Genomic DNA, 14,188 nt, shown 5'->3' on the forward strand with positions numbered 1-14,188 from the left:
CTCAATTCTGTAACCAGGCTTGGCTTCATGCAGTGGCTTTTCTGCTGCTCTTGCTGGTAGTCACTCATGTGTTGAATTCAGCAGGAGGGTAAATGGGGGCTGGATTGACTGATCTTCCTTTCTCCATACAGACTTATGGCTTCTCTCTCCAGTTGTATGCAAGAGGAGGAAACTGTATGCAGGCTTGAATACAGAAAAAAGGCCCATTGGGAACCACCAGCCTGATCATTGAATCTTTACTTTCTCTTATAACAAATCAATCAGCAGTGCTGATGGCTCTCCTTTAAAATGTATCCTGAACTCATCCATTTCTCATCATCTCTACTACCTCCAGAGCATCTCCTACCCAAGTTATTACAACAGGGTCCTCACTGGCCTCCCTGTGTCTGTATCTGCTCAGTGATCTGTTCACCCAGCATCCAGAAGGAGTCTAATCATAACACTCCTCTGCTCAAAACTTTCCAGTACACCTTGCCCCAGAGACCTTTCTAGACACTAGGAGCTGCTCCCTATCTTTCTGTGACACCCACTTCCTGCTTCTCCCTTCATTCAACTCCAGCCACCTGGCCTCCTTGCTATTCTTCAAGCATTCCAGATATGCTTCCATCTAGAAACATCATGTGTGTTTTCACCTCTACTTGGAAAACACTTTTCAGAGAGATCCACATGAATTGTTCCTCCCTCATTTTTTTCAACTCTTTGTTCAAATATTGCCTTCTTTATGTCCCCTACCCTGGCACCCCCAGCACTCTGCATCCCCTTCCCACTTTATTTTTCCTCTGGTACTTATCTACCATGTAGCTGACATATTTGTTTCCTTCATGTATCTCCCTCCATTTGAAAGTAACCTCTCTGAAAACAGGGATTTTTGTCTCATTCATTTTATACCTCCAGTACCCTGGATAATGCCTGGCATATAGTAGTTCCTCAATAAATATTTGTTAAATGAACAAGTGAAGGTTTTTCATAGTGACATGGAAGAGACAGAATGGAAGAGTTTTCTGATTGCTGCCATAACAAATTGCCACAGTCTGAGCTGCTTAAAACAACAAACTCTTGTTACAATTCTGTAAGTCAGAAGCCCTTGCCTGGTTTCTCTGTTTCAGCTCTCACAAAGCCAAAAAGCAAGATATCAACAGAGCTGCATTTCTATTGGGAGCCACTAGGGGAAAGTTTGTCTCCACCTCATTCTGATTGTTGGCAGGATTCATTTCCAAGAGGTTATAAGGAAGACCCTCCCCCGCATTTCCTTTCTGGCTGTTGATTGGGAGTTGTTTTCAGCTTGCACACTGGCTCCTGTTTCCCGTTCTCTGTCTCTTTCAGTGTGATCTTTCTGACAGATCTTTCCTGACTGGGGAAGGTTCTCCACTCTTAAGGGCTCTTTCATATCTACCTGAAAGTTCTAAGATAACCTCCCCATACCTTAATACATCTGCATTGCCATGTAAACAATCCAATTGCAAGTTACAGGGAATAGAGTGTGAGCATCTTTAAAGGCCATTATTCTACTTTTCAGAAACATTAGTAGTGCAGTGAACTGAGGGCAAGATGTCAAATGCTGGCCCTGGTCCTGGAACTAACCTCCCATATGGCCTTGAGCAAGTCCCTTAAATTCTTGTGGTTACAGCATGTGCCAAATTAAGGTATTGGATTAGATCAAAGATTCCTAGAGTTTAGACTTCTTAAAAAGTGTTGGGCCTAGTAATGCTGGATCCACAATGAGTCAAAATTTCAGTTTGCCAGAGATGCCATAGTTTCTTCAGCCTCCTTTACTTTTTATTTTTTTAAAGATTTATTTATTTATGCATACAAGAGCTAGGGTACAGGCCAGAGATGCGGGGGATAAGAGGATTCACCAGAGACAGAGTGGGGAACCGAACAGGCAGACTGACTGAAATACACTGCTGAGGGGAGCAGCAGGCGAGAGAGAGTGGTCTGCTGTGCCATGTGGGTTGCTCCCTGGCCGGCCGGGGATCAAACTTGTGCTGCAGAGACTGCGGATTGCTTCATAGTGCAGTGCTTAACCCTTGCACCAACAAGGAGGCCCCTTTATTTTTTTTTTACAGGAATCGCTCTAAGATTTTTTTTTTATTTTGTTGAACAGATGTTTAAAACTTTGATATACTGTATTGAAAAAGCACTTTCCAATATTGTTGGCAGAAGGATATAATAGCATTTATGGGGGTACTTTGTCAATACCCATCAAAATTACATCTGCATTGGCACTGTAAGTTAGAAATACACTTCTGGGAATTTATCTTATGGATATATACTTGCATGCATTAAAAATGATTTGTGTACAAGGATGTACAAACTTGTAACAAGTTTGTAATAGTTGATTACCAAGGATCACCAGACTTTTATAGGGAAGTTAAGTGAACTATGACTTACCCACAGAATAGAACAGCATACAACTGTTGAAGATGAAAATGATAAGTATCTATATTACACATACGTTAAACATATTTCCCTGGAAAGCAACCATGGTGTTCTGATATTTCTGGATTTATGACATGGGAGTGACCACAGAAGTGCCTTCCCAATGACATTTGTTTATGATCTTTGTTCAGCCTCAGACATAATCAGTTCACAGCATATATAAAATAGGATTTGATTAAAAAAATAGGATTTGATGGTCATATAAACTTCCATCAATTGTTTCTCATTGTAAAAGTTCATTTGATGCTGTTTCTCCCCCTCGTCATGGAATTAAAGAATTAGACAGGTTGATAGAATTTCATAATAGTAAGATTTTCTAACTTAGTCATACATTTAATATAGCAATCCTACCTTTAGGGTTACTAGAAAATGGCTATTCAGTGTCTGCTTGAATAGTTCTGGGACAGGGAATCCACTGCATTTTAAGGCAGTTTATTTTGTTGTGTTAGGATATAACTGAGGTTAACAAAATCTTGCTTATATTTATTTAAAAGGTATCTCCCTATAACTTTCATCTATTCATTTTTCATAGAACTAAGTAGAATGTCTGCTTCCCATATAGTAGGTCCACTGCACTCATATCACAGAAACTAAGAGGGAAGTGCTCAAAGAACTAAGGAAACAACCTAAATGCCTCCCAAATAGACAAATGGATTGAGAAGATGTGACATATATACACAATGGACTACTATTCAGTGATCAAAAAAGATAAATTCATGCCATTTGTGGCAACATGAATGGAATTGGAAGGGATTATGCTAAGCAAAATAAGGAAAAAGGAAAAAGAAAAATATCAGTGGTCTCACTTATAAGCAAAATATAGGGACATGGAGGCCAAGATCAGGAAAAAGACAAAACTTGCAGGCAAACCGTAGATCTGAGGCACAAGGCAGTAGAGGGGAGGCAGAGGGGTCAAAATGGGAGTGAAGAGCACAAGAGACTATGGTGATGGTCACGGCTACTGTGGTGGTGGGAGAATTATGGGAACTACACACGAGTGGAAAAATTAAATATTGTACATAAATTAACAACAATGTAAGAAAATGAAAAAGAAATGGGGGAAATTCTTCAATATGTGGAAATTAAACAAAGCCTGTTTGGGAAATTTTTGTTCTATTGATTCATAATGTCTGGTTCATTTCCCAGACTAAAATACTTTTCAGCAATTATTTCTTTAAGTAAGCTTTCTATATCTTTTTCTCAGAACCCCATGATAAAGATGTTTCTCTTCAAGTTATCCCATAGGACTCTTGGACTGTGTTCATATTTTTTTTTCTTCCCTGTTGTACTATTTGTGTATTCTCTAACATAATGTTTCAAGGTTTATTAATTCTAATTCAGAAGACTTTTGGGGAATTAACAATTCCTGCAGCAGTTCTGAATTTATGATTATTTATACTCAAACTATGTGTACCCCAACTCCCTTACCTCTAGACATGGTGTATCCTGAGACTTGGTTGTATCATTTCCCAAAATGCACTTCCTGTACCTACCAAACTATTGTAAGTCCGTGCACTCACATTTTTATGTCAGCAATTGAGTTTTGGAGAGAAGTACTGATGATATCTCTTCTGACTATACAACAAGGCTAGAAGGTGGAAGTTACATATTTCAAGACCTGTAATAGAATGTTAGCTTCATATTCTGTGTTTTTCTCTTATTTATTCCAAGAAGAATACCTGTCATATTATAGATATTCAATAAATAATCGATCAATGAATCGAGGTAGAACCTGACACTCCCCTATGTAATTTGACCAAACTAGCAGTTACAGAAGTGGGACTTGAATTCTGGTCTTTGACTACAAACAAGTGCTCTCTCCACCTTACACTCAGATTCCTATTCCCAACTGTTGTCTCAGATCATAGTTTACAGAGGAACTTAAAGATGATTTAAATTTGCCAATATTATCAGCTAGCTTTAACCCAAAGTGATGTCCCTGTTTTCAGTATCAATAGAATAGATAGATCTGTGAAAATATTAAAGCACATTTATGGTACAAATTGTCAATTTTCTTGCTTATATCACACAGACATTTCGGGAGTCACATAATTCCCATACAGGCCATGTAGAGCTGCAATACCTCATAAACTAGAGGCAACTAGTCTTTCTCAGATTCAAACAAGGTCATGAAACACTTTCTAACCCAGTTTTCTTTTTTATTTTATTCTTACCAGCGATGTGAACATCTAAATGTCATTTTGTTTGGAGGAAAGTAACTCTTAAACATTATAACTTGGACTTAAAAAATCATTTTGTATCTCTAAGATTTTCATGAGTTCTATAGTAAAAGGACACTATACATAAAATTATGTTCAGGAGTACGAACAAAGAAATAATATCTATTGAATAAGTTATTAGATACTAAATCATTAATCAATTTTTACTTGAATCATGTGTCTTCCCCCAATGAATGGTTAGTCTGTGAATCCATTTTGATTCCAGAGCTCTGCTTTCCCTAAACTCCTTAAAGTCATCAGGCACATTAAAGGATATCCAATTTCATTGGTCTAAGCTGAGTGATCGCAATTCATCAAGGCATGAAAAGTCTGTCCAGTCTTGTGGAATATCATTAAATGGTTCAAGGACATTTCTAATCTTAATGATGGCCAAGGGGGAGCAACTATTATGATGATGAATGGGAATGAATATCTAGAGAAAGTTCAAGGCATGTTATACTTACAAAGACTAATACAAGTTGTTTATCTAAATCATCCAACTGATTAAAGAAACACACAAAGCCCAAGACAGTTAAAAGCAGAGAACCAAATAGGGTTTGACCTACCCTGGTATATTTATCGCTGACCATGTCATGCGTGTAAAATGTATTGCTCCACCAAGATGCTGTGTATATAAATCGGGAGGGTCTTTTGAGGCTGATGTTGAGTAATATAGGCTGTCCAGTTTATTGCCTGGCTAAATATTTATATAAAATGAGTTCATTGATGGTGGGGAAGCCTCCATAAAAGGAGTCTTTCAATGTTACTAACTGATTAGCTACAACGCCTAAGGCTTAGCGAGAGCTGGGTGGTGGTAACTTTGGTACTTCAACTCCTAAAACCAATTTTTGAGCTGCTCAATATTTTTAATTACCAGCTTAAGATAGACATTTTTCTGTGTTTAGCCAAGTAAAGAAATGCCCTCTTGATATCAAGAGCAGTGAAGTCTGTGAGTAGAGGGGAAGTCTTTTTTTCATTTGAAGCAACTTACTTTTTAAATATATTTATTACATCATCCTTCATTTTTGTACAATGTATGATTTCCCATGAAATTCCCACCACCAGTTCACCCGTGCACCATTACCATAGTCCCTTGTGCTCTTCCCACTCCTGTCCTGAACCCTTGTAAAGGAGAAGTCTTGATAACATAACTAGAAGAAAGTTCTTTGGAATCATTTCTCACTGGGCAAACATGTCTTAAATTCACACTGTTCTTAGTACAGGGGATTCAATCTGTATTAAATGAAGGAAGATACATTCATATCAGAAATACCTGAGAATGAATCTCTTACACAGGGGATTTATTTCTGGCTGGGCTTTCCATGGGCACTAGTGCAAGTGACTAGGAGGATATTGGGCCATGGCACAAAGACTTTATCATAGTAAATACCTTTTCAGTAGGTCTAAGAGTGGCAGGTTGCTGTGTTGAAATAGAGCAGTGATTATTTAAATAATTGTTTAAAAATAAAAGGCTGGAGTAGTAGAAGACTTCAAATTAAAGACATTCTTCACTTGGATTCTCTGATAACTCATGTTTCTGGTTTTCTCTTCTCAGTGTCTTTTTATGTCTTCTCTTCACTTGATCTTGGACTAGTGGTCTTAAGACTTGATATTCAGCCCTCTTGCCTCCATAGATAATATCATCAAGTCTGATAGCTTTAAATATCACCCCTTCTAAATTTCCTGCCTGAATTGCATCTGAATTCCAGACTACTGATTTGGCATCTCCACTGCGACATCTAATAAAAATTTTCATACTATGTTCAAAGTAAGAATGCTAGTTTCTTTATCCCGATCCCCAAGCCCAATCTGCCCTTCTCTTAGAACTCAGCATTTCTACTGATGTTCTCATTTACCCAGTTGCCCATGTAAAAAAAAGTCCAAATTTGTCTTTGGAGCCACTCTTTTACTCCTCTCCACAAAATATATCCTGAACCCCAGCATGAAGGACAGAATGACTTAGAAATGTGTCTACTAATTTGGCAATTTGAAAGATGCAGTAGGTAAAGCATCCAATGAAGAGCAAATTACTCCCAGGTCACTTCAAGTTCTTTTTCCCTTTGATGAGCATAGATGTTTCCATGGAAATACCAAAGTAGAGATACACAGGAGCCAGATACGTAGAAGGCAACTTCTGGGTCTTTGTTCAAAAAAGGGAGGTTCAGTCTAGCTATCTTGAACCCATGTACAGAAGCATAGGGCAAGCTGCTGTCTGTCATGTGGACCCTTGCTATCTGTCCATCTTTGCTCCAGCAAAGATGTGTGGATAACTGACAAGACCAAATCAGAATTTCCCTCTCCCAATGGACATGGTGTCTTTCATCTCCATGTCTTAGAATCTTTCCTTCCCTTGGAAATTGTCTCCCCTCCCTAACCCCATCTCACTCCTCAACTCAATGCTATTGAGATGTGCCCTGTCCTCCATAGGCTTCCAGATAAACAATCTTGTATTTTTTTGTTATTTTTTCATAATCAAATATTTTATAATAGAAATTGAATTCTTTATTTTAAATGATGAAAAAATTTCAATCTTATATTAGAACTACAAAAGTAATGTGTGATATACTAGAAAAAAATGTAATACATAGAAGGAAGAAAATTAAATATACCTACAATCACACCACTGAGAAAGAATCACCATAGTTAATATTTTAACATGTTTTTCCTTCTATCTTTTCTTTATTTAGTGTATTTATATTTATTTATTTATTTATTTATTTATTTATTTATTTATTTATTTATTTATACAAGCAGTGAGGGAGGGTGAGAGAATTCACCAGAGCCAGGGTGGGGAGCAGAACAGGCAGACGGATGAAATACGCTGCTGAGGGGAGCAGCAGGCGGCAGGAGAGGTCTGAGCGCCTTGTGGGGCCCTTGCCGGCCCTCACCCGTGGCTGGGGATGGAACCGGCGCTGCAGAGGCTGTGGGCAGCTTCACAGCCCAGCGCTCAACCACTGACCCACCAGGGGAGGCTCCAATGTATTTATATTTAGAAGGAAAAAATTGTCCGAGTTTTATCTGGGATTGAAACTTTTTTGTGAATTATCACGCACTAATCCTAATAGGAAGAAATTGACATTCCAGATGAATCGCATAGACAATTTTCTGTTGGATGCTGAGGAGATTGAGATCATATTTGAGAAAGAAGATACTCATCCTCCCACTTGACTCTCAGTTGACTGTCAGTGAAGATTCTAAAGACTTTTAGCTAGACTTCGTTTGTGTGTATCTAGTCTAAAATGATTATCTAAATGATTATCTCCTTCCCTGTAAAATGTCCCCACTAAGAGTAAAGCATTGATTTATTCTGCTTTAGATCTGTTCCCTAGAACAAGATTGCCATAAAACTTTGGCCTGTGCTCTTAACCGAATTACCTAAAATAGTTATTTTTTTAAAAAACTGTATTATTTTTTTTCGTAGAAGAAATTGCAGGTGCAGGCAGTGGGAGGCTTCACCAGAGACAGAGTGGGGAGCAGAACAGGTGGATCTACTGAAATACACTGCTAAAGGGAACAGCAGGGTATACAGGAAAGGTCTGCTGCCCTATATGTGGGTTAACTCCCTGACAGGGGATAGAACGCAAGCCATCGCTGTGATAACACTGAGACTTAGCCCCTTAACTGAGACTTAAGTTAGGGCCACCAGGGAGGCCCTAAAAAGGTTATTTTTATAGTCACCATAAGTACAATCTTGCTGTTTTATAATTAGAATGAATTATTTTAATGTCAATTATGGTCTCCTAAATTTTCTACTGCAACAATTTGTCATTTACATAGCTAATACCTTTGGTGGAATCCTATTTTGAGAAGATTCAGGCATGTTTACTGGAAATGATGTCAGCTGTACATACCTTGAGAATGGGAACCGTGTTATGTTATACTAGTACCCCAGGGAAGGAGCTGATTGCCATTGCTGGGTCACTAATACAGGCTGTAATAGGTATTAGTCATAGCATCTCAAGGGCACCATGACCAAATTGGCAGAATGATCATAGCTAGCACTTACATAGCTCTTCATATGTGCCAAAGCACTTTATACACATTAACTAGGTTAATCCTCACAACAAATCTTTGAGGCAGGAACGATCATTCCTCTGTTTTCACAAATGGAGAAACTGAGATACAGAATTTATGACTTTCTCGAGGTCAAATAGGTAACGGTAGAGCTAGAATTTAATTCAGCTACTTAAGCCCTCTCCTGACTCTTAACAACATAAAGATAAAGACCAAGAGACCTGCATTCTTTTTCTTTTCCCAGTGACTTACATTTATTTTTTTTCAGTTTTTTTTTAAGATTTATTTACTTATTTATACAAGCACTGGGTACAGTCAGAAGCGTGGGAGGGTGAGAGAATTCACCAGAGCCAGAGAGGCGAGCAGAGCAGGCAGAAGGACCGAAGTACACTGCTGAGGGGAGCAGGGGGCAGCAGGAGAGGTCTGTGCGCCATATGGGACCCTCGCCAGCAGCTGGGGATCGAACTGGCACTGCAGAGGCTGCGGGCAGCTTCGCAGCACAGCGCTCAACCGCTGCGCCACCAGGGGTGGCCCCCAATGACTTACATTTAATCATCAATGTCTGTGTCTCTTGCAAACTGAGCTGGGATAGAAAGGGACTGGAGCTGTCCATCACCTAGTCCCTTCCATCCATCGTGTCCCTTGCAGGCTGGTTCAGAGAAGGGGACACTATGCTAGTTCTGTGCTTTATGCTTGTCTTGCCCACCATTCAGTCCTGGCCTGTACCAGGAGCCCTGCCTTGCTGTCTCCAGAGACCTCCATTCTTATTCTTCCTCTGACCAGCAGTGAACTCTTGGGTATGGCATTTCTTTACTAATTCCACAAATATCTGTTGAGTACCTATGCAACAGATAATTTCCAAAAGTCACAGCCATCAAGTCCTTCCCTCTCTGTATGCACAAACTGCTTTTATTTCTTTTCTTTGAACTAGCCCCGTCACTGCTTTGAATGTAGCTCAAGTGAATTTATGGGATATCCGAGCCTAGACCTTATTGAAAGCTGCTTTTTCCTTCCTCTTGGAACATTTCTTTTGGACCCAGCTGTCATGCTACGAAGAAGCCCATTTGAAGAGAGCCTCATTTAGACTATTCGTCTGCATGCGGTACCAGTTGTTAGCAATTTAAATAGAACCATTTTGGACCTTCCAGTTATGCCATTGCTTCAGCCAGTCACCCATGAAACAGAACTAAATGATGAACCCCCAAAATCATGAACAGTAATATCATATTTAAACAACTAAATTTTGGATTATTAGTCATCCAGTAACTGATTAACTGTAAGAAACTGCTATATGCATATGATAGCACTTCAACTTTAAAATATGGCCAGTAAAACTTACCTCACTGATCTTTCAATAATGCTGATGAAGTAGAAGGTTTTAAGCATTACTGGCACCAAGACTGTATGAAAAGTTTAGCCCAACATTTGAATATGTGTTTTCAAGTACACCCAAAGAGTACTAGGGAAGAGACTAAGCCCTAATTATACTTAGTAACAGCTGCTGCTGATTATTATTGTTGTTGTTGTTGATGTTGTTGTTAGTAAAGTTGAAGACAAGAGCTTAAGACATTTGTCTATGAGGCCAACTTAACTCGCAGAGCAACTACTTAGGCACAGATTCAGAACTGAATGGAGTGTTGGCCTTGAAGAAATATTTACTTCAGCATAGGTTTATGTTGTAGAAGGCAAAGGCTGTTGACCTGCTTAAAATGTCATAAATCATAACTTCCTCACCAACCTATATTTCTTTGCTGAAAAGAAATATATATATTATATATAATTATTTTTATATATTTATATATATTATGTATATATATTTTTTAAAGGTAGTTTGTTATGTACTCCCGGCAAAAAGTCTGTTTGAAAGCGTGAAACTATGTGCCTGGAGACTCATTCTTTCAAAGGCTTCTACACAGTTTTCTTCCTGTTATTCCTCATACAATGGGCAGACTCCATTACTAACTTTCTCACCATTTGCATTCATTGTAGGGAGATTCCCACTCTCTACCCACTAACACACACACCTACTCCATACCACTCAGCTCTGATAGACTTCCTGAAGAACGAGGGACCCCCTGGTGGCCTAGGGGTTAAGTCTCAGCGCTATCACCTCGAAGGCCTGAGTTCAATCCCTGGCCAGGGAGCTAACCCACATATGGCACAGAAGACCTCTCCTGTCTCGCCTGCTGCTCCCTTTAGCAGTGCATTTCTGCAGATCCACATGTTCTTCTCCTAACTCTGTTTCTCGTGAATCCTGTCAACCCCCATACCTCAGGCCTACATACCAGTTCTGGTGCATACATAAAATAAAATAAATCTTTTAAAAAAAGAACAAACAAAACTTCTGAGTCATCATATGGACACTGGAATTTGAAAATCCATTTCATCATGTATAAAATAGTGAGGATAGTGTTTACCTATAGGAAGTTATTAAGAATTCGGAGCAGAGTTCACCAGGCCTTATAGGGAAAAATCACTTCTTTTACCTTTACTTCATTAAAAAAAAGTCAAGTGCATGCAAGTAAAATTTATATGTGAAAATAACCCATTTAAGTGTATGTAGTTCAATGAATTTTGACAAACATATACTTCTTTGTAAATAACAGCACAATCAAACTATAAAACATTTCTATCACCCAAAAAATTTCCTTAATGCCCCTTTGCATTCAATCTTCCTTCATTTCTGGCTCTAGGCAATCACTGATCTGTTTTCTGTCACTATAGATTAATTTTGCCTTTTGTAGACTTTCTAAAAAATGGAATATGCAGTGTGTATGTATTTGTGTTTGGTTTTTTGATGGTTTTTTGATGTTTTTGAGAGATGTATCCATATTGTTGCATATACAACAGATCATCCATTTTCTCTGCTATATAGCATTCCATTCAGTGAATATGAATATACATATATATGTATAAGTATATATACAGCATAATTTATTTTTCCCTTGTTTTGTTGATGGACACTGGGTTGTTTTCTGTTTAAGGCTATTAAGAATAGTGTTATTAAGGATATTCATGTTTTTGTGTGTGCTTATGTTTTCATTTCTCTTAGATAAATACCTGAGGAAAAAAATACAAGATTATATGATATCTATATTTATATAAAAATAGAGGTGTAAGAAATTGCCAGACTGTTTTCCATAGTGATTGTTCTTCCATTTTACCATGACTACTTCTTACCAGTGGTTTAAATAAACTCAGGGAAAAGAGGGTGTTACAAACATGGATATGTTTTCTTTTTGGTTCTCTTCTTATTTGAAACATATTTCTCTTTCTTTTTTTTTATTTCTGTGAAAGAGAAATAGCTGGAAGAAACAAAATAGTTATGTGATCCCAAAGATTAGAAAAATGAAGAGAAAACTAATGAATTCCTAGCCTTATAGGGGTGAATTTTTCCCTCAGCCTGGAAGGTTTTCCTTGTCCATTTTCAGAGTCTTACCTGGACTCTTATTCCTCCTATCTCAGTCCTCAGGGCCTAATCCTTTGCTATTTTCTCATTAAATGTTTATTTGGTGCCACCTACCCTTCCTTTATAGTACTTGGTATAGTTTATAATCATTTATATTTATGGAATTAGTTGATTCCTTTCTTACTCAATGGAATAAAAACCAAAACTCTGTGTATCTTCTGACATAGTAGAACTCAAAAGATTATTTGAATGAATCAATAAATGAATGAAAAAAAAATGGAAAGGGGGCCTAAAAGAACAAGATTCCCAAGCCAACATTTGTGTTTTGCTAACTTCCAGTTCTCCAAAGACCACAGCAGGGCTCTGTTGGTTAAGCAAAGCTGTTTATTATTTACTGTACTAAAGGAGAAAACCACCTTGACAATTTTAGTATCAGCTCAGAATAGAAAGTTCAAGGGCAGGTATGCGTAGGGTTTTAGATCTTGTTTAGAGTGGTTTGAGGCAGACCTTGCAATGAGCATACCAAATGGAAAGTTTAATTAATAGTTTAAGTCGATGGACAAAGAAAGGTAAGGGTTCTAGAGCCAGTCATGCTTTGATAAGTAAGAATCTTTGATAGGTTGCCCTATGGAGCAACCTATTACCTCAAGAAAAAAGCCAGGTTGAATATTCCATTGCTTTGTGTGGCATGTTGCTTGTTTTTCAACATTTTAGAATTATATGATCTCCCTTGTCAGGTGCTATTAACCTATGGTGCCCAACACCAAAACACCCATACTCCACTGTGCTTCCTCCTCACTTTGTTCTTGCCTCTCCCCCCGGGAACCTCAATTCTATAGTCAGCTTTTTAGGGTTAGTTTGGCTTTATTTGACCCTTTGCTTGGCTTCTCTGTATTACACATATAAGTGACACCATCCAGTATTTGTCTTTCTCCTTCTGAATTATTTCACTTAGCATAATCCCCTCCAGCTCCATCCATATTGCCACAAATGACAATAACTTATCTTTTCTGATTGCTGAATAAATATTCCAGTGTGTGTGTGTGTGTGTGTGCATGTACGCGCATGCACATGCTCACCACATCATCCTGATCCACTCATCTGTATTTTGGAACTTTGGTTGTTTCCATAGCTTGACATTGTAAATAGTGCTACAATGAATGGGAGTGCATGTTTCCCTTCAAATAAGTGTTTTTATATTCTTCATGTAAGTACCTAGGAGTAGAATTGCTGGGTGTTATGGCAGATCCATTTTTAATTTTTTGAGAAATCTTCACACTGTTTTCCATAGGGACTGGACCAGTCCACATTCTCATCAACAATGTAAGAGGGTTCCTTTTTCTCTATTATTATTATTATTTTTTGTGGGATCCTCGCTGGTGGCCGGGGATCGAACTGGCGCTGCAGAGGCTGCGGGCAGTCTCGCAACCCAGCGCTCAACTGCTGCACCACCAGGGGAGGCCCTTCTCTATTATTTGGAAATAAATAGATTTTCAAGAAGCTCTGGAAGCAAACCTTTAAGTTGCTCGCTAAACAAGGACTTTCTGGAACAAATAATTAAGTCATGTTGATATAGTCTTAATCCCGAGGGCTTCCCTGGTGGCACAAGAGGTTAAGACGCAGCACTATGAAGCTATCCTCAGCTACTGCAGCATGAGTTCAATCCCCAGCCAGGGAGGAGACCCTCATGGCGCAGCAGACCTCTCCTGTCTAGCCTGCTGCTGCCCTCAGCAGTGTATTTCAGTAGATCTGCCCGATCTGCTCCCTACTCTTTCTGGTGAAACCCCTCACGCCCCACACCTCTGGCCTGTACCCCAGTTCTTGTATGCATAAATAAATAAATCCTTAAAAAAAAGTTACTAGACTTAATCCTGATAGTTTTAAGACTGCTGTCAATTTCTTCAATGCCAAAACCCAGTTTCTTAAAGCTGAGTATAGAAAGGAGAATTACTGCTCTGACTTATATGCTGAATCAAGAGACTGTGCTTTACAACAATGTTCATATTGTTGATTGTTAAATCTGGGAAAATTTGTAAGCATGATTGAGATACAACTGATACATTTCTACTCTTGAATTTAAGCCACAAAGCCTTCATTATGTAAAATT

Source organism: Talpa occidentalis, unplaced genomic scaffold, assembly GCF_014898055.3.
Source record: "Talpa occidentalis isolate TD23 unplaced genomic scaffold, MPIMG_talOcc4v2.1 talOcc4.10, whole genome shotgun sequence".
Taxonomy (NCBI): Eukaryota; Metazoa; Chordata; class Mammalia; order Eulipotyphla; family Talpidae; genus Talpa; species Talpa occidentalis.